At 40.6% G+C, this 19,639-nt stretch overlaps 1 protein-coding gene across 1 annotated transcript in view; it reads left to right on the top strand.

Annotated features, from left to right (window-relative positions):
- JPH1 (junctophilin 1) overlaps positions 1–19,639 on the top strand; it is a 176,203-nt gene that overhangs the window by 143,740 nt on the left and 12,824 nt on the right. The gene's annotated exons all lie outside the window — the stretch shown is intronic.

The raw sequence follows: 19,639 nt of genomic DNA, 5'->3' as shown, positions 1-19,639 counted from the left end.
ATATCGGCCCATATTGGCCAACACCGATACGTTGTGAACAAAATATTGGTATCGGCCCTGGAAAAACCATATTGGTCTATCCCTATGTTCCTACTGTAGGTGGCCATTTACTGGCTGAAAATAAAATCCCATCACCAACATGTTCATGAACAGAGCTGTTGAGCATGTAAACACATCTAAATGTCCTTAAACACTAGATGCACTTACCCTAAATATTGTATACCAGCGCTTGGAAAAAAGTGAAAATACCAAAAACACAACACTGCTTTGTGCATTACCATATTCTTTAAACATATAAATAAAAGTCTATACATAAATTAATGTCCACATACTTTATACAATTATCCCTACAATCTGCAATGGCTCTAAGGCAGGAGTCTCCAAACAGTGGCCCGGGGGCTGGATGCAGCCCTTTCCTGCCACTGACACCAACAATGGGCCACTATTCCTTCCAATAACCCCAACGATGGGGCACTATTCCCCCCCTGACACCAACATTGGAGCACTATGCCTCCCACTGACACCAACAATAGGACCCTATTCGTCCAACTGAAACCAACAATGGGGCAATATTTCTTTCACGGACACCAAAAATGGGGCACTCATCCTCCCACTGACACCAACTATTTCTCTCCCTAATACCAAAGATGGGTCATTGTTTACTCCCACTGGGCACAGTACAGTCCCCTAAAGTCTAAAGGACAGTAAACTGGCCCTTTGTTTAGAATGTTTGGAGATCTCTGCTCTAAGGCCACTCAGTAAAGTCTCAGTGCAGATACTTTTCATGCAAGTGTCTTCATATATTTTGCTTCAAACACAAACAATGCATTTGTGGCATTGTGATTCAATTATCCTTCACCACCCACACAGAGAACTCACCAAAAGTATATGACCACCCACTACAGGTAAGTCCTAATATGCTTGTTTATACAGGGTTTTATTGGCACCATCCACTTCCAGGGTACACCACTTTTCTTCTCCTTTTACTTGTATTTCATCCACATAAACTCATACCATGTACAGGAGGGACTGAAAGTAAACTGCCATAAAAAGCTTTTAACAATCACAAAAAACTACTCAATAAAAAGTGCTTCTCCTAGCACTAAGGTTTAAGCGCTTGGATGTTAGTGATCCTCTGGTACCTGCTCCATGTTATCATGCCGAGCGGTCCCTTACTGTTCCATGGTTGTATACAGCGTCACTTCTGGGTGTAGTATGCAGGATGATGTTACTTCCTGGCCTGCCTCGGCGCGGCATTTAGTCTTCCTGATGTTCTCAAAAGGCAGATCTGGGTCTCGGTGGAGCTTTACACGCTGACGTCACACCGCCATTTCCAGATTGATTTTATGTTGGTTTCTATGGTTAATCCTAATGGAAAATAAATACTACACTATATATCATACTTTGAGCTCCGTGTGGTGAGTATCTCTCATATAGGATGCCTTCCTGGCCGCATGTTACCCCGATTTAAAGAGGATCCTGTGGAGGCTCTGTGAGGCTGGAGTTCTTCAAAAGGTTATTATCTTTTAGCTTTCTGGTGAGTGCATAGTGGTGGAGAATTTACAGAAATGGATGTACCACACTCTTTTTTTGCTGCACTTGGCCTTTTGAATGCTTTAAGTGCAGAGGAGGGGTTTGGGGTCTTTCAGACCCCCAGATCCCTCCAACACAGTATCGGCGGTAAAAAAACGATATCGGTCGATCACTAGTTTGAACACTGTTTACATTTGCAGGTGCAACTTACAAATGCATTCACTCCTGTGAGTGAGCACGGAGGGATGGGGCGCTTAGATTTTTTTTTTTCTTATTTATTTTATTTTTAATTTTACACTGTCCCTTTTATAAAAAAAAAATGTTAATCCCTTTTATTGCTGTCACAAGGAATGTACAAATCCCATGTGACAGTAATAGGCACGTGTCAGGTATTTCTTTGGAGAGATCCTTTGCACTTAAAAGCATTCAAAACGCCAAGTTTGGCTGCTTTGAATACTGACATTTTTTTTAAAATCTGGAACCTTTAAGAACCTTTAAGACTTCGCTGGATTGAGAGTGGGGGGGGGGGGGGATCTAATTGAGATCACATTTTTTTTTTAGGAATAATCATGCCGCTCTACCCACTACTATTTGTTTCTTTTTGGATGGACAGAGATTGTGAATTTATTTTGTGATATTGTACTTGCATACACATTTACTTAAATTGGTTGTTAAGCCACTGTCATATCTTCATATAATCATCTGTGGTTATTAATGCTGTGTGACCCAGTCTCTGTGTTTTATTAAAAAAATGCTATCTATACTTGATTTCAGAGGGCAGCTTTGTGCTCACATGACCGACTGCCTCTTCTTTCTCCTGATCTGACAGCTAGAGAAGGAGGGGCCAAAAATCCCTTCCTGACGTCAGTTGGTAGGAGAGGAGGTGAGAGACATCCAGTCACGTGAGCGCCAATCATCAGGTATAGACGGCATTTTTATTTTTTTATAAAACACAGATACTGGGCACACAGCCTTATTAACCACACAGGATTTAATGAAATATTAAAAGTCATTTCAGCGGTGGGAGGGGCGGGCACTGTCTCTAGCTGACAGGCAGGGAGGGGAGAAGAGAGGACAGGAGAGCTGCAGATGACCAAGGCATGAACACTGACCACTAGCTGACAGGCAGGGAGGGGAGAAGATAGAACAGGTGAGCTGCGGATGATGGAGGCGCATAAACTGACCACTAGCTGACAGACAGAGAAGGGAGAGGAGGACAGGAGAGCTACGGATGATGGAGGCATGTAAACTGACCACTAGCTGACAGACAGGGAGAGGAGAGGAGGACAGGTGAGCTGCGGATGATGGAGGCATGTAAACTGACCACTAGCCGACAGGCAGGGAGGAGAGAGGAGAGGAGGGCAGGAGAGCTGCAGATGTTGGAGGCACGTAAACTGACCACTAGCTGACAGGCAGGCGGGGAGAGGAGAGGAAGACAGGTGAGCTGCGGATGATGGAGGCACGTAAACTGACCACTAGCTGACAGGCAGGCGGGGAGGGGAGAGGAGGACAGGTGAGCTGCGGATGATGGAGGCACGTAAACTGACCACTAGCTGACAGGCAAGGAGGGGAGAGGAGGACAGGTGAGCTGCAGATGATGGAGGCACGTAAACTGACCACTAGCTGACAGGCAGGGAGGGGAGAGGAGAGGAGGACAGGTGAGCTGCGGATGATGGAGGCACGTATACTGAGTGTCAGGGCTCAGCAGCCGTGATAAACCGTGGTCAGTTTAGAAGGGGAGGGCAGAACCAGTCAGGATCAGCCAGGTATTTCAGATTGATACAAGGGACCAAATACAAAGCACAAACACTGTGCTGTAAACCATGTTTTAAAGGAACAGGATCCATTTTTTTTTGTTAGGGTGACAAATACTTTAAGTTAAAAAGTCACTAAACCCAGCTTTTCTTTGTGCTCATTTATTCTAGTCGCGACAAATGTTTTTAGAGCTTTAATTATAATATAGATTGTGTTTCTTTCTGTTTCTGACTAGTTTATCACAGGATTAAAGGTAGACTCCAGTCAAGCATGGACATATTTTTTTCTCCTTTTTTGATAACTGCCTTCTTTTTATTACGTTTTTCACGATAAGTACAGGGTAGCAATAAATGGGAAGTACAAAAGCCAGAAATCGTATGGAGCAGGAGAGTGACATATGAAGCAATTTTACAGATGTATTCCATTAGGGTAGTGGCAAAAAAAATAACTCTAGGCAAAATAAAGCATAAAATAGCATAAACTTTCTCTAACAACACCTAATATGTACAAGTATAGAAAGTAGCGATCAGAAAAGGTCTGCATTCAGAGAGCAATGCAGGGATGTCTTCCCGGGCAATCCAAGATTTAAAGAAGAACTATAGCCAAAACTCTTTTATTTTGGATAAAGCAGGGAATGGTTATAATCCCTGTCAGATTTTTCCCCATAGCCAAACAGGAAGTAAGAGGAGATCCCTGCAAATTAAGGGGATTCCTTGGGGACCCCCCAGGTTATCAGAACTAGTGTCCCCATTGTAAGATTTCCCCTTAATTATTTACTGGGGACAACCCAAAATTTGCAATTTTTCTTTCACTTTCAATGATAATGGTAAACAGGACAAATAGAGAGGGGGAATCATAAAGTGTTACTAAACACAGCACACAGAACATGGAAATGCAATTATTTTAGTAAATATAAACTACTAAATACTTTTTCTCATCAGCAGTATATAGTAGTCTTATGACTTCTATGAGTGTCTGGTTAAAGCTTGTAGGAGGAGTTTTCATTCTACTCTGACTCTCCTATGAGGCTGCAGGACCCCTGATCCTCTGTCTGGACAGTGTTGATTGGCCCTGTGCTGATCACATGCACCATCCCAAGAAAAAAAACAAACTCTCTAGCAATCACACCAAACTGAGCATGTGCAGAGTGCCTCCATTGCTCTGTACTATCAGGAGACAGGATCAAAACAGCCTTTTTACACAATGCACAGGATTAACCTCTCAGGCTCCATAGTGAGTAAAACAAACATGCTTTGCTGCATATACAGACTGATTTTACTGTTGTGGGTTTAGTAACACTTTAACTGACAGGTGTTTTAATCCCTTTTCACTCTATCCAAAACTAAAACTAAAGAATGTTTTGCCTTTAGTTATAATTTAGACACACATCTCTGTACATACAGTATATAACCATATGTAATGTAGAAGAATAAAGAACTGAAAAGAGGAAAAAAGAGTGTAGGATCAGTTTTGGTGCCGAAATGACAAAAGTGGAAAGCAAAGCTGGGCATACACATATCGAACCAGTTGAATTTCGATCTGTGTGTAGTCCTTTCTGTTCAACAGAAGCCGGTCATTGGTCTGACATCTGTTGAAAAGTCTGGCTGGAAAACCGGCATTTGCTCAGCTGCTGCCGCCATTTTCAGTTTAAACATTTTGTATGTTTTCTGTTTTCTAATGTGAATAAAATATAGCTTTATGAGATTTTCAGATCATTGCATTCTGTTTTTATGTAGATTTTTTTATATCAGATTTTATTTCTTTGACGTTTTTTATAACAAATAAACAAGGAAAAAAATAAATTAAAAAATCAAACAAAGAAACCATCAGCATCAGTACATTTAGTTTCTTACCATCTAGTTTTTCAAAAGATTTTAAATCTGTTCAAAAATATTCAGTAATAGTTGTGACGGTACCGTGCTTGAGTGCTTCCGTCAGTATACCACTTCCTCCTCTCTGAACATAGGAACCAGATATTTTAGGTGCCTATCTCAACCAAGAACTAGGCAGAACTTGTTTTAACTGCAAATCTGGAACTCTTTATTGAACAAACTCACACAGAATATATACCCCACAGGAGGACATCCCCCTCCTGATCATATTACACTAATAATACAAACTGTACACAGGAATATAATTACTATAGCTAAACATTAAGTTAAATGAACTAACCACTTGGACAATCCGGGATCTCATTCCAGGTCAGACTTGCCGGCATCAAATTCAAACTACAATACACATTATCCTAAGTATAAACACAGAACACCTTATTAAACAGACAATAGCAGGAGATCCCAGTAGCAGACTGTCCGACTCCTACCTACAATAGTCTGAGGCAAAGCTCATACAATGTTCCATCATTCTGATACAGTGGAAATATTGTATCATAGATTTCTTTGGGGATATTGGGGATAAATATTACTGTCACATTTGAAGTAATCCAAACTATATTCTCAGTGTCCATTATGTAGTTGTCCACCATTTTCTCAGTCACCCTGTGCCCCTAATAGACACAGGGTGCCTTACACATAAGAGGGGCCTGGGGAGCTGAAACAGGGATTTCCCAACCTCTCTAAGGTAAGCTGGGTTCCACGGGTCCCCCCAACCAAAGTGACCCCCATCACAACAATTATGAGTATTTTACAAAGCACCCCTACTTTTTTGAAATTGGAGTTGTATCATCAGCAGAAGAAGAGATGATATGGAGCAAATCTGGAGCAAAAATTAAAGAGTGGCTGAAGCTGATCTTGCCTTATTTTGAATTGGCCCGTTAGCTGTTTTTTATTGCATAAAGCCTGCTAGCTAAGTTCCTATATTTGCGGGCTTCCTCCACTAATTTCTCTGAGCCTCATCTTTTAAAAATGAATGGGAGTTTGTTTACTGTTTCAAGCACGTGTCTCTCAGAACTGTCTATGATCTTATGCAGCATTGGGTCATAAGAGGGAGATTCCACTACACAGGATCATATGACAAAAGGCTGCAGTCTTGCCCAAAACACCCCTGTGAGAAGTTTGCTAAATGTGCTAACAATCTGGTCTGTAAGGTAGATCTAAACCTTAAAATATAAGTATAGGTTTATGGCTTTTTAAAATTCATACTTACCTGGGTAGATGCATCATCGGTCCGATGCTGCATCTGTCCCCTGGCGCCTCTGCACTGGGAACCGAGTGATCGAACACTGCCGATCGCTTGATTCTCACAGCTCCTTGAGCAGAGTGCTGTTGACTTAGTCACAGCTCTCTGCTCAGCCCCCTCCTCACTCACTGGAGCGCTGAGCTGTGGAGGGGCAAGAGTAGTCGACTCAGGCTCTCAGTGGCTCGCTGAGAGGCTCAGCCGGGTGTAGGTCGTGATGACACGGAGCCTGGACCGACCTTGTGACATCAGCAAACAGTGGACTTCAACCCGCTCTCTGCTGAAAATGGGTCACAGGAGTGCAAAACTAACCATTTCTGTGATCCATAGGAGAAGTACAGCCAAACAAGCTTTGGCTGTACTTCTCCTTTAATTGGATACCAATTAGATTGCCACAACACTGGGTTTTTAAAAAACAATTTATTGTTTTGTTTTTTCTTAAATTTCTGTTTTACTTTTACATCTCAGTGCCACTGATCTCCTCTATGTTCTTTCAGCCACTTTCTGCCTTTATGAGCTTGCACCAACCACCATCAGTTGCACATCATTGTTCTTGACTGGCTTCCTGATAGAGATAACAGTTGACCAATGCCCAACCAAGCACAGAAGAATGTAATCTCTACCAGAGTTGCATGTGATAGGGTGATAAAGCAGAAGAACATTTGGTAGACAGTTGTCACTGTATAACAGGAAGTGCCTGAAAGAGGTCTTTCATTGTTGAATCACCAGGTATTATATAATGTAAACTAAAATGAAAAACAACTATTGAAATAGCAATAACATGTAATAACTTACAGCATATGAGATTTTACTGATTGAGTTTAGATTTGCTTTAAGCAAGCTAAAACTGACAACCATTGCTCTACACATGCAGTGCTCTGACCAGCTTTTGAAAGGTGCCAGTGCATTTGTGCCATAGAATTTGGCTTAAAAGGGAGTGGATTTTTCCTAATTTTAAATAAATATTTTTGTTCTTTTCTCTGCCTACTGTAAAACAAAAGAAATTGTTTCACATAGTCCCTGGCCCATTTGTAACAATCATTCGCTCACAGTGCACACAAATATCATCATAATGCTTTCTGATGGCAGCATTGTTTACTACATGGTGTGCAGATACACAAAGGTTCATTGTTTCTATTGTCTCAATTTCAGGTTTTAATTAGGCACTTAATTAAGCTTGCCAATGTGGGTACATTGTGATCCTTTATAAATAGCAAGCTTTGGCAGGAATTAAAAAATCTGCCTGCAAGTGATGTAGCAGGTGAAAATTAACATTGTTCCTCATTAAACACACAGCTTCATGTTACTTAGAACACTTTTTTTTTTCATTCAACTTGGTAGTACAGTCATTGGCATCCTTTCAGTGTTGCAACAGCTCTGCCCTTAAAGTGACTGTTGCTTGGAAAAAAAAAAAAAAAAAAAAAGGACCTCTAAAAAAGTGCTCCTGGAAAAGACCATTCATTTTGGTGTCTCTGGTGGGTGGTCAATTCCAAATACAGTGTCTTCAGGAACTCCAGCTTCAGGCGTAAACTTCATCATCCAACAATTGGTTGTGTCAGCGCCGTGCACCGTGATTCCATCCTTGGGTCCCTATGTCATTGCAGGGCTGGCCAGGAATGTTGAATGCTGAAGATGACTCTGAAGGCTGTAGCTCCCAACAGCAAAGTAAGAACCCACCTTTTTTAGAATTTTTAATCTCAAGAGGCAGTTACTTCATACCCTTGGCAAGATTCACACTGTTGCAGTGCAGTAAAGCACATAAGTATGCGCATTGTGTGCTGCAGGCCATTTATTCACAAGGGTACCCCAAACCACCTTCTCAACACACAGTAATGCACTACCATGCATCAGGATAGGCTACGTTGCTAAAAATGGTGCATTCAATTTTTTCTGTACATTATAGGTGAATTAGGCAGCCCATCCAATTTCATGGGTTACTTTAATGCAATAGGATCAAGCACTATGTCTGCACCAAATGTTGAGCTCACAGGTTTAATTTTTTTAACCTTTTTGTTACTAATATATATTGATTAGCCAAACATGTACACCCAACCCATTTAGTAAATAAGGTTCCTTCACAATGTTACAATGCCAGGCTGGGATTGTAGTAGTTTGTGGACGCCAACAGGATTTAGGTCTAATGCCCCCCATGAGCCCTATAAAAAGAACCACCCCCTTTAAAATAATCACATTGTGTTGCTTTGCAGCCTAATATGATGACAGGTAAAGACAGGTAAAATATATAACACCAATATGTCAGAAAAAAATGTAAAAAGTTCAACAACATCACTGAGTTGAAAAAAGGATCACCCCCTTGTGTCAGCATTTTGTTGAACCACTTTTTAATTACAGCCTTTAGTCTGTTGGGATATGTGTCTACTAACTTTGCAAATCTAGACTTATTTATAGACAACATTTGCCCACTCATTTTTGCAGAACTGCTCAAGTTCAGTTACATTTGATGGTGACTGTTTTTGGACTGCAGTCTTCACCTCATTCCACAGTTGTTCAATGGGGTTTAAGTCTGGGCTCTGACTTGGCAATGCAAGGACATTCACTTTTTTCTCCTTTAACCACTGTGTGGTCATTTTTGTGTGTTTTGGGTCCTTGTCATGTTGGAAGGTAAACCTTCTTCCCATTGACATCTTTCTGGCAGCAGATTTCCCTTAAGAATTTGATGGTATTTATTATTTTCCTTCTGTCCCGACAAGTGCTCCAGTCCCTGCTGCAGAGAAATACCCCCATAACAGGATATTACTGCCTCCATGCTTTACTGTAGGAATTGTGTTATTTGGATGGTGAGCTGTATTGGATTTCCACCAGACATATCGTTTGGTGTTGAGGCCAAATAATGTAATTTTCATCTCATCTGACATATCCATGTGGCCTCAGAATCTTCAAGATACAACCTGGCAATTTGGCCGTGACTGCCTGTGGCCTTTCTTGCAACCCTCTCATACAAGCCACGTTTGTGGAGAATTTGTGATATTTTTGTCACATGCACACTATGACCACTCTTTGTCATAAATTCCATAGTAGGCCTCTCTCTGATCCAGGGAGGGTCTGTGTTGTACCAAATACCTTACACTTTTTAATAATAGATTTCACTGTGCTTCTAGCTATTGATAAAGCCTTTGAAATGGTTTTGTATCCATGTCCTGTCCACAACTTTATCCCAGAGATCTTTTGACAGTGTCTTGCCACCCATAGTTGATTGCTTCAGTTTCACTACCAGGGACTGCAATGGTCCAGGAAAGCTCTTTTCATGCTGAGCTAATCAAAATGCCCACAGCTGATCACAGTTGAAAGTCAAATGGCTTTGCGGGCCATTTAGAAGGTAATTGGTTTGAAGGGGCTTTTTCCAACTCAGTGATCCTGTTTTTGAATTTTCTTCTGACATGTTAGTGTTACATCTTTCACTTGGATGTTGCAAATACAGCTGGATAAAACAAAAACTGTGTCTGTCTTAATTTCAGGCTGCAAAGCAACAACATGTGAATATTTGAAAGGGGGTGATTATATTGGTTGAGCTGCCATTTAACTGTCCTTGACCACTCATCTAAAGCGTAATATTCAGCTGAAGAGGGCAGTACACATGACTAAGCATCACATGCATGGAAAATCCAACATGACTGTCAAAATCGCTCATTCAAGCCAACTGAGCTGCACTACAACTGCCAAAACCACCTTTGACTTTAATTATGGTGCTTTTTTTTCATTTTAAATCATTGTTTGGCAAAGAAAAGACATTCAGGAGGGGCAGAATCGACTTCTGAACCCCTAGAAGCCACTGCTTAGCCACAATTCAATGCAAATAGCTTTACAGAGACGGTATTGCGAACCTAGTCTAAAACTGATATTTTGTTTTTTTGTTAGGTGCTGAAGAGTTACATCACAATTTTTTACGATGTTAATCCCAGCTTTTACATTTACTGTGGCCAGTATGAACGGTTTTCATTCTTCATTATTTATTTATTTAATTTTCATATATTTCATGTTCTGGAGAATAATATAGGAGGAATTTGTATACATAAAGATTGAAAGCAATGCCTGAAGCTTCTAGGAGGCTAGGAACAACTTTTGAGTGTGTGGCTCGGAATGCCTAGTACCAATGTGCGCCTCACTAAAGTTAATTTCAGATATTTATTGAATTAAAGTAGCATCCGGTAAGCAGTCCAGAGTGTTGCTCAGGACATTGTAAGAGGGTTGCTGCGCTTAATGAAGATAACACACTTGATTGCATTTAAAACAATCAATACAGCTGCCAACACCTGATCCTGAATCAAAGAAACCAGATCTAAAGAATATAGTACATAGTGAATGGTGTAGCGCTATAAACTTTTAATATAAATAAATATTGAGTCCATCAGTCCATGATGTAATCATTGTAAATAAGAGGCTCTGAGGAAGAGGCACGGCCTCGAAACGCGTCAGCCCTCGGCTTTTATGAGATATTGGACTCCTGTAAAGCTGCTGCTTAATGGAATTGAAATGCTTGACTTCCACGTATGTTTGTGAGTAGCTGATTTTTACCCTTTATTATCAGTAAACTCGCTGAGGATAATGTGCTAGGCTGGTGCGCCCTTTCTTTTTTTTGTATTTACAGTGTCTGGTCGACCACCCCGGTCGTAGAGGGCCTAGCCATAGTGGATGCCAAGTATAAATACAAGTTCCGAGATAAAGGCAGCCTGAGGACCAGGTTCTGAACGCAGGAGCAGGGTGCTGAGCAGCACTAATTTTTTCATGATGTAATCATGCAGGACAGCATAATTCATATTGATAATAGTAGAGAGATTCCACAAAGATTGTGCTGTGTAGTCCCAGATGCAAACATGCAAGTTTTCCACAGTCAGAAGCCCAGTGTAAAGACAGCCACCACCATAAGAAATGAATTGGCCTCTTACCAAAACACCATGATCCTTATTACAGGGATCATAGTGAGCGGAAGGTCAAGCCCAGATGGAGAGAGGTCTCACTCCAGCTCCTTCCTCGATCGTACCCACTCCTCTCAGGGATTAATAATCATATGGAGAGAAAGGACAGCTCCCATAGCGTAATACTGTCAAATGGCTCTCCTGGATTCAAATTCCTCCGCACGTCACTGCAAGGGGTGACCTAAGGATATGTATTAGAGCAGCTTTTCTCAACCAGGGTTCCTCCAGAAGCTGCTAGGGGATCCTTGACCAATCTCTGCCACTCAGATATGTAACAACTGACACTATTGGTCTTTTTAGCTTTGTGTAAAGGGGGGTTCACTGAATCAATCAGAAGCATTCTTCTGAATGACTACCACACTAATATTTTACCATGTATTATAGATATAGCAATTATTCACAGTGATTCCCTGAGACCGATCTGATGCTGCAACTGTTCCCCACTGACTCTGCAGTGAGAACTGAGTGATCAAACACAGTTGATCGCTCAGTTCTCCCCCTGTGCTCTGAGCAGAGAGTTGTGACTTTCAGTCAGTGGCTCTCTGCTCTCCCATCCAGCGCTCACTGGAGCGCCTGCTGTGGATGGGGCGGGAGGGGCTGGCTAAGGCTCTCAGCGGATCACTGAGAGGCTTAAGCAGGTGCCGGTCCAGACATCTGGGGGAATGCCAATCATATGGTTAGGATCTTTCCCAAACATGGACCAGCTGAGTGACGTCAGCTGACAGCGGGCCTTAAAACAGGACACAGGAATTCAGAACAAATCGCAATCCTTTGATCCATAAAAGTGTACAAGAGAAATGGCCGCACAGCAAGCGATGGCTCACGATGAAAGGCTTTATTGAACAAGGATGCAAGGTACAGCAAAATGTATGGTAGACATGTTTCACACGACTCACAAGCACGCTTGCTGTGCGGCCATTTCTCTTGTATCCTGTTTGCGGTGGCGATCCGAGGTCCTGCACCCATGACTGGCTGGGAAGTTCCAGCTGCCTGAGCGGTGTACATCTCTTTATCCATAGAAGTATAGCCAAAAAAGCTGTGGCCATATTTCTCCTTTAAGCTGGCCATACACTGTTAAAAATGTGTCTGGTTTATTAGGGTCTAGACTAATTTAGATCAGTGTGTGGCTTTTCCTGATCGACAGAAGTTTAAGGCTGGCCATACACTATACAATTTTCTTGTTCAACTTTGCTTTAGATTTACCAAAACCATGTGATATAGGGTCAAACCTAAACACTTTCAATTTGTATGTAATCAGACAGGCCCTTGCACTACATAGTTTGAGGTAAATCTAAAGGAAATTGAATAAGAAAATTGTATAGTGTATGGCCAGCCTAAGAGACGTGTGGGAAAATGTTTCTGATCAATCTGTTCTGACCACAGCAGGTGCATCTGTCAAATTGCATTTTCTCCATCCACTTAGTTTGTCCAGGTTGGCTGGCAAAAAAAATCTATCAGTGCATTGGCAGCTTTAGTATATCAGAAGTCCTTTTTAAACTCTGTGACCTCTTTAGAAGCACATTCTGCGGTAGTTTTGGTCTTTGATATGGTCTTGGAGCACTGCACTGATTCCTAACACTTTTATGACCTACTGCAGAGTGGTGCATTATCCCTGATGTTGGAAACAAGTAATGTGCATCCAGCTTGTTTGTGCAAACTACCTGCAGTGCCTTCAGGAAGTCATTTTTTTGCCAAGTTGTCAGTTTCTAGAGCTAGAATCTGTTAACAAGACAAACACAGTATTGTCTTGAGAGAGAGAATGAGTCTTTCCTTGCATCTGAAAGAGATTGGCTTTATCAACTCCGGTAAATTATCAATGCGTCTTAATAATCCATTCTTTCCCTTTACTTTTTGTATTTTAATGTGACTGCTTGTTTGAAGGATTAGAGACTTCCCCTCTCAAACATGATTGATGCTGTGAAGTACAAAGATGCTTTGTGCAGTGACAACATGGATAATACATCTCTTATAGAGAAAATTGCTTTAGTCTGCCTGAGATATAAACCGCTCTTTCACTGCACACAAGTCTCCAATGTACTAGGTGACACTAAAACAAGTGCTGCATGCCATGATAGGCTTTACTAGTGTCCAGAGGGCTTACAGAGTACAGAAGGGTATTGAATATGATATTGTGTGAAGATTTTATTAATAACCGTTAATAGAATGTGACAGCTTGTAAGGTCACAGAGAGGGATTCGTTTAAGCTATATGGCTCATAAAATGCTGTTATAAGACATCACTTTATGGCAAGATGAGTGAACTATTTTCACTATGGGATATTTGCATTTTGTGCAAAATAATTTTGACAAGTATTGTGTTTTAGCTCACTTAAGGCATATACCTTACCTGCTGAAGGGCTTGTGTATTCTTGCAATGCATCTTGTGCCTGCAAGCTGTCATTTTCTAATCCAGAATTTAAATTCACAACAAATCAGTACAAATATGCTCCCTGGCTTTTAATTCTGTCCTGTGCAGTTCCCTAAATCAGAGATTACACAGAACTAGTTGATCAGAGGTTGTAGTATAAAATCAGATTAAAGGCTATCTTTCTTCAAAACTGTGTGTGTGTGTGTGTATATATATATATATATATATATATATATATATATATATATATATATATATACAGTAATCCCCCGCTCCATCGCGGTTCAGTTTTTGCGGTCCCGGTAATTCGCGTTTTTTTTTGTAATGTTATTTTACTATATAAATCATTAAAAATGAAATATTTTTGTGTTTTCCATAGCTCTTGCTATGTCTCTTAGTATCTTTTATGTGTTTAAATGAGTTTCTATTGTTTTAAAAGTGTGTTTAAAGACCTTAAAATGCTTCTACACGTACAGTGACAGTAAAATAAACATGCCTACAATGCATTTTAATAGGGTTTTTCTATTTCGCGGAATTTCACTTTTCGCGGGTGGGTCCGGAACGTAACCCCCGCAATGGAGGGGGGTTTACTGTGTATATATATATATATATATATATATATATATATATATATATATATATGTGTGTGTATGTGTATATATATACATGCGTATATATATATATATATATATATATATATATGTGTGTGTGTGTATATATGTGTGGACTTCAGGACATCAAATGGGCCACGGACTGTTGATATTTCTTAAGATTCAGATGTTGGTTTCTCTGCTATATTTTTGTCTCCATCTGCTCTAAGAAGGCCATTACAAATGCGTCAGTGTGAGTCTCTGAAATGTAAATCCCCCTATTATCTGTTTATTCAGTTTTGGAGATAACACAAAGAAAGCAATAGTAATAGACCATCACTTGGCAGTTGGCACTGTAGTAAATGCAACAGTTTGGACAACCACAGTATTCTCCAAGAGTTATCTCACCACCGGAGCTTCTGATTATATTTTGATTCAACTTGCCAACAAGCACCAGTCACTTTTAATGAGCTTTCTCTGTGCCCTCCATCTACTTTTTCCAGCAATGTCTCCATGCCTTCTAAATCCCAGTAGGGTGACACCTGAATAAAAAAAGACATATAGGTTTTATGATATGATGCAGTGCGGGGCTGTTCTCACAAAAAAGTGAGTTCAGATGTTTGAGATTTATCTAGCTTTGGGGGATGTTAAAGATTTATGATATGGTTAGGATTAAGCTCAGTAAGTATTTTGAGAGGCTAAAGATCAAGGTTAGTGGGAGGAATATTGTGAACTGTTAACATGTAACCTGTTTCTAGATGTTGGGCTGTAGGTTTAACTTTTTAGGGTTAGGTTACAGTTTCAGTTTTATATTAAAGTTTTATATTGGGTAAGGATAATGGTCAGTTTTGATTGTTAGGTTTAGTTTAGGGATAGATTAGAAGAACAGGTCATGACAGTGTAATTCACATTTGCTTTCAGTTTCAAAATGTTCTGGGCTGGGCCCCCAAAACCTTGACTGCTGCAGTGTACTGGGTCACTCTTGCCAAAGAGAAGCAAATCAGAGTTGCATCAAACATTTATGATAAGTTAAATAAAAACAGGTGGAAGTTGGGACTTTAAATGAAACCTGCAGCGGCAATCTGAGAGAAATCGGTAAATCCAAAAACGTACATTTGGTAATTCATACCAAATAAGTATGAACGTGTGTTCATACCTATATGTACACATTAGATCATAGCATGATACAAACATATAGTATCACCTTTATTAATTCATCAATATACATGTTGTATATACACATGTTTCATCATGACATAATAATATAAAAAGTATTGCTGGTTAATAACACATTATTGGTACATATATATCGACATATTCCATCGTAACATAATACTATTGAACTTAGTGATATCAATGATGACCTAGATACCTCTCTAATCTAACATCAACATGAAAACGTAGGAATCATAATTGCAAAACATGTAAAATTCATAAACGTGATCTGCTGATAAGCACATGATTGTTAGAACATTGCATCCAAAAATAGCTCTACGCATTTCGTGGATTGATCCACTCATCAGGAGCAGATGCAAAGTGTATATTTACGTATCTGCAATTAGATACACAATTATTAATATGGTCTACCAGTAGGCCGAAGGAGGGAGGGAGTAAGGGGAAAACGGGAAAGGAATGGGAGGAAGAAAGAGAAGAGGGAACATCCCTTTGTTGATACTTACAGAACAACTATAGGTACAATATGTAGAAATGGGAGCTGAAGATGTGTTGAGAGCATCTTCCCCGGGAGCTGTGACAGTATGGTCCGTGGCAGTAAGTCAGTCCAAGCAACATAAACAAGCATCTGTAAGTGTGTAGTAGTCCCCAATTAGTGATCAAACAAAGTATGATACATTTATGATAAGTTACCCACTTCCAGCTTTGCTAGCTGTCTTCAGATTCATTGGGGGGGGGGGGGGAAGAGGTAAATTATTCAAATGCTTGGAGCCTAAATAGGAACTACATTTTTTTTCCCTAACTTCCCAAGTGCATATAGCAATTTTTCACATTTTGATAGGCGGCCTTTTCCCCCTAAACACACCTCTATCTGCTGGCTTTAGTTTTATCCTCTTTTGAAGCCCAATATATGGGCATTCCTATTGGGGGGGGGGGGGGGTAGGTACGGCCAGCATAGAGTCACGCCCCTCTCCAAGCAGAGTGATCTTCACAATTATGAATTACCAACCAGTGCTGCTTGTCCAATCATAATAGTAAAAGATCACTCAGAGTTTTGGCTCTGTGTAAACGACATGCCTTGTGTGTACAAGCAGCTGCAGATACATTACACAGAGCCACAGCTCTAGATGATCCTTTACTTTTATGAATGATCATTTATTCATAATACTAGCAACCTTTACTTTTATGAATGAACAGGCAGTGCTGATCATTCATTCATAATACTAACAGATCAGAGATCTCTGTCTATCAGTGGCTGCTCGTACACATATACAGCCAAACTAACGAGTGACAGAGTGCAGCAGTGCTGTGTGAGCATTCACTTTATTAAATGAGTGATCAGTAATGTTGGGCCAGTGCCATGTATAACACATAAAGCAGAAAGATCACCCAGCGCTGCAGTGCTGTGTCATCCATCGGCCAGGCTGTGTAATCCCTGTAGCTGTGGAAACCCTGAAAAAACACCCAGCGCTGCAGGCTGTGTAATCTGTTTTTGTGAATGTCAGTGCTGGTCTCTGGAGTGGCCTCTGCTGTCAGAGACCAGAGCTGTCAATCACAAATCCGTCTCCTTTCTAGCAGCGTTGTGGGAGGAGGGGGGAAACCTGTTTAACCACGCTGCTTAGAAACAAAAGGATTTGAATGTAAACAAGTGCTAATATGCACTTGAGTCCCCTAGGAAATTAAACAAAAATGAGTTATGATAGATGTCTTAAGTGTTTTTCCACTTTTGGGCTCAAATTTGGGAAAACTCCACTGTGTTTGTGGTGCCACTAACACAGTATACTGTAAAAATAATGAAATAAGACACGTTGGGCAGAGCTTGCGTGCCTACATCACGACGCCGCATCGAGCTCATGAGGCAGCTATTTGTGTGAGTGGGGATATTTACATTTCTGCCAAATGGATTGTCATATGCAGCAAAGATTTAATAAAGTACCATGCTATGATACTTTTATCCGCTCCAGTCTGTGAGCATGCTTTCATTTAGCCATAACCTCAATTAGATTACCACCAGTGGTAAAGTGTGGTACAGCCTATTGATCTTAATGGGATCATGGCTGTAGACAGATAGAGAGCCCATCTGCGTTAAAGTATAAAATGCTTGTGGTGCTTACATTAATGCACCCATTGGTTCCGGTGAGTTCAGAGTGATGGTGGCTGTGGTGGTTTGGTGACATGTTACTGAGAAATGCATTCACTGGAAAGATTGCACAGATATGACAAAGTGCACTTTACAATGCAATTGATGAATTGGTGGTTTATAGGAATGAAATAAGGGACACCTGTAAGAGATATTTATATTTCTATTTTAATTATTTGTGGTTTTGCACAGAGAAGCATGAATTGATGCACAAACTTTATGAATTGTAACACATATAATTTCAATTAATTTGTCACTACTGAAAATATCGGTTGAATGTTTGGGTGCTGCATTATATTACATTTTTGACAGAGGTTTTTTTATATTGACCACTTATGCTAGCTGCCTGATTTCTTCTGAGTGCTGACTTGGTCTTTGTTTTACTATAGCTTTCTTACCGTTCTAGGTGTTTGTTGGGGCAGACTGCAAGTTACTGTGAACATGGGAAATTAAAGGAAACTCAGTCTGTCCCCGCTGACAAAGATGGACACATTGGAGGGGATTTACTAAAACTGGAGCGTGCCGAATCTGGTGCAGCTCTGCATAGAAACCAATCAGCTTCCAGGTTTTCTTGCCAACTCTTAATTGAACAAGCTGAACTGATTGGCTCCCATGCAGAGCTGCACCAGATTTTGCACTCTCCAGTTTTAGTAAATCAACCCTATTAAGTTTCCTCTCATCAACACAAAATGCATGCATGCAATGCAAAGTCAAGCTTCTAGATTAAGTGTTTGCTAAATTAGACATTGTTCAAATCTAGTTTACAACTGTTAATGACATCTGCATAGCAGAGGAAAACTTCAGTAAGTTAGTAAAATGTAATCAGCAATTTTAAATTTAATTTCTTTGTAATGTAATGTTATGGAAATAAGGACTTGTAACAAATATAAAGTAGGTGTTATCTGTTTTTTTCTGTAGAAGTGGAAATACCATTTCAATTCAAGACTAAACTTTCATTAGTAAAGAGCAAAACAAACCGTTAAAAAAAAAAAAAAAACTACTGTGTTTTATACTACACTACTGGCTAATTTGGATCTTTCCCGGCCATATTGTAACCAACTCTCCACACCGTCTTAATAAAGTGGCCATAAGGCAAAGGAAATGTGAGCTGGCAGGCTACACTGCAAACATGTTAGCTCTGGTGACTGTTTGCATATGAAAATGCCTCTGGAGGAGCCTGTACTTCCTTGGAGTCAGTTCACTACCTTTCAGTGGGCCACAAGGGTGCTTTAAAGTTGGACAAAAAGTTGAGCTTTCTCTTTAATTCTGGAAAGAGTAGAAAAGGTTGAAAAGAGAAGTATTTTTTTGCAGAATCATACTTACCTATGTGGATGCAGCATCAGTCCCCCGCTGGCTCTAACACTGAGAAACGAACGATCAAACACCACCGATCGCTCGGTTCTCAGAGCTCCGTGAGCTGATAATGGTCAGTCACCTCTCTCTATAACCATCCCCGCTCACTGGAGCACTGGGGGGGTTATGAAGGGGGCAGGAGTGGCCGGCTCAGGCTCTCAGCAACTCGCTGAGAGCCTGAGCCGGGTGCCCTTCCAGACACGTGGATCCTGATATCCTTTTCGCTATCTTGTCCAAACCTAGACTGGCTCTGTGACGTCAGCAGATAGCAGGCTTTAGCCCACTGTCAGCTGAAAATGGGTCACAGGAGTGCAGAACAAAATGCACTCCTGTGATCCACAGCGGAAGTACAGCTAAAAAAGCTTTGGCTGTAGTTCTCCCTTAATTATCTGTAAGTTTAATTTTCTATCACTTCCTGCCCCATTGACTGAGGGGTCACCAAGACAAAAAGGGAGAAAAAATGTCCCCCTTGGGGACCCTTTCCTATTCAGCCAGTCTTTGACAACATCTATTCTACTGTTTGATTGCTAACAATGCTTGGCCATGTCACTTGCAGATATTGTGCAGTATAAAGCCAGCATTAGAGAAAGTTTACAGGAACACACTGAGCATCATGTTTTACATATCAAGATGTCTTCAATATTCGGTTGCCTTAAACTTAC

Source organism: Pelophylax lessonae, assembly GCF_965119305.1.
Source record: "Pelophylax lessonae genome assembly, chromosome: 5".
NCBI lineage: Eukaryota > Metazoa > Chordata > Amphibia > Anura > Ranidae > Pelophylax > Pelophylax lessonae.
The sequence above is the reverse complement of the archived record's forward strand: the minus strand, read 5'-3'. Positions and strand labels throughout refer to the sequence as shown.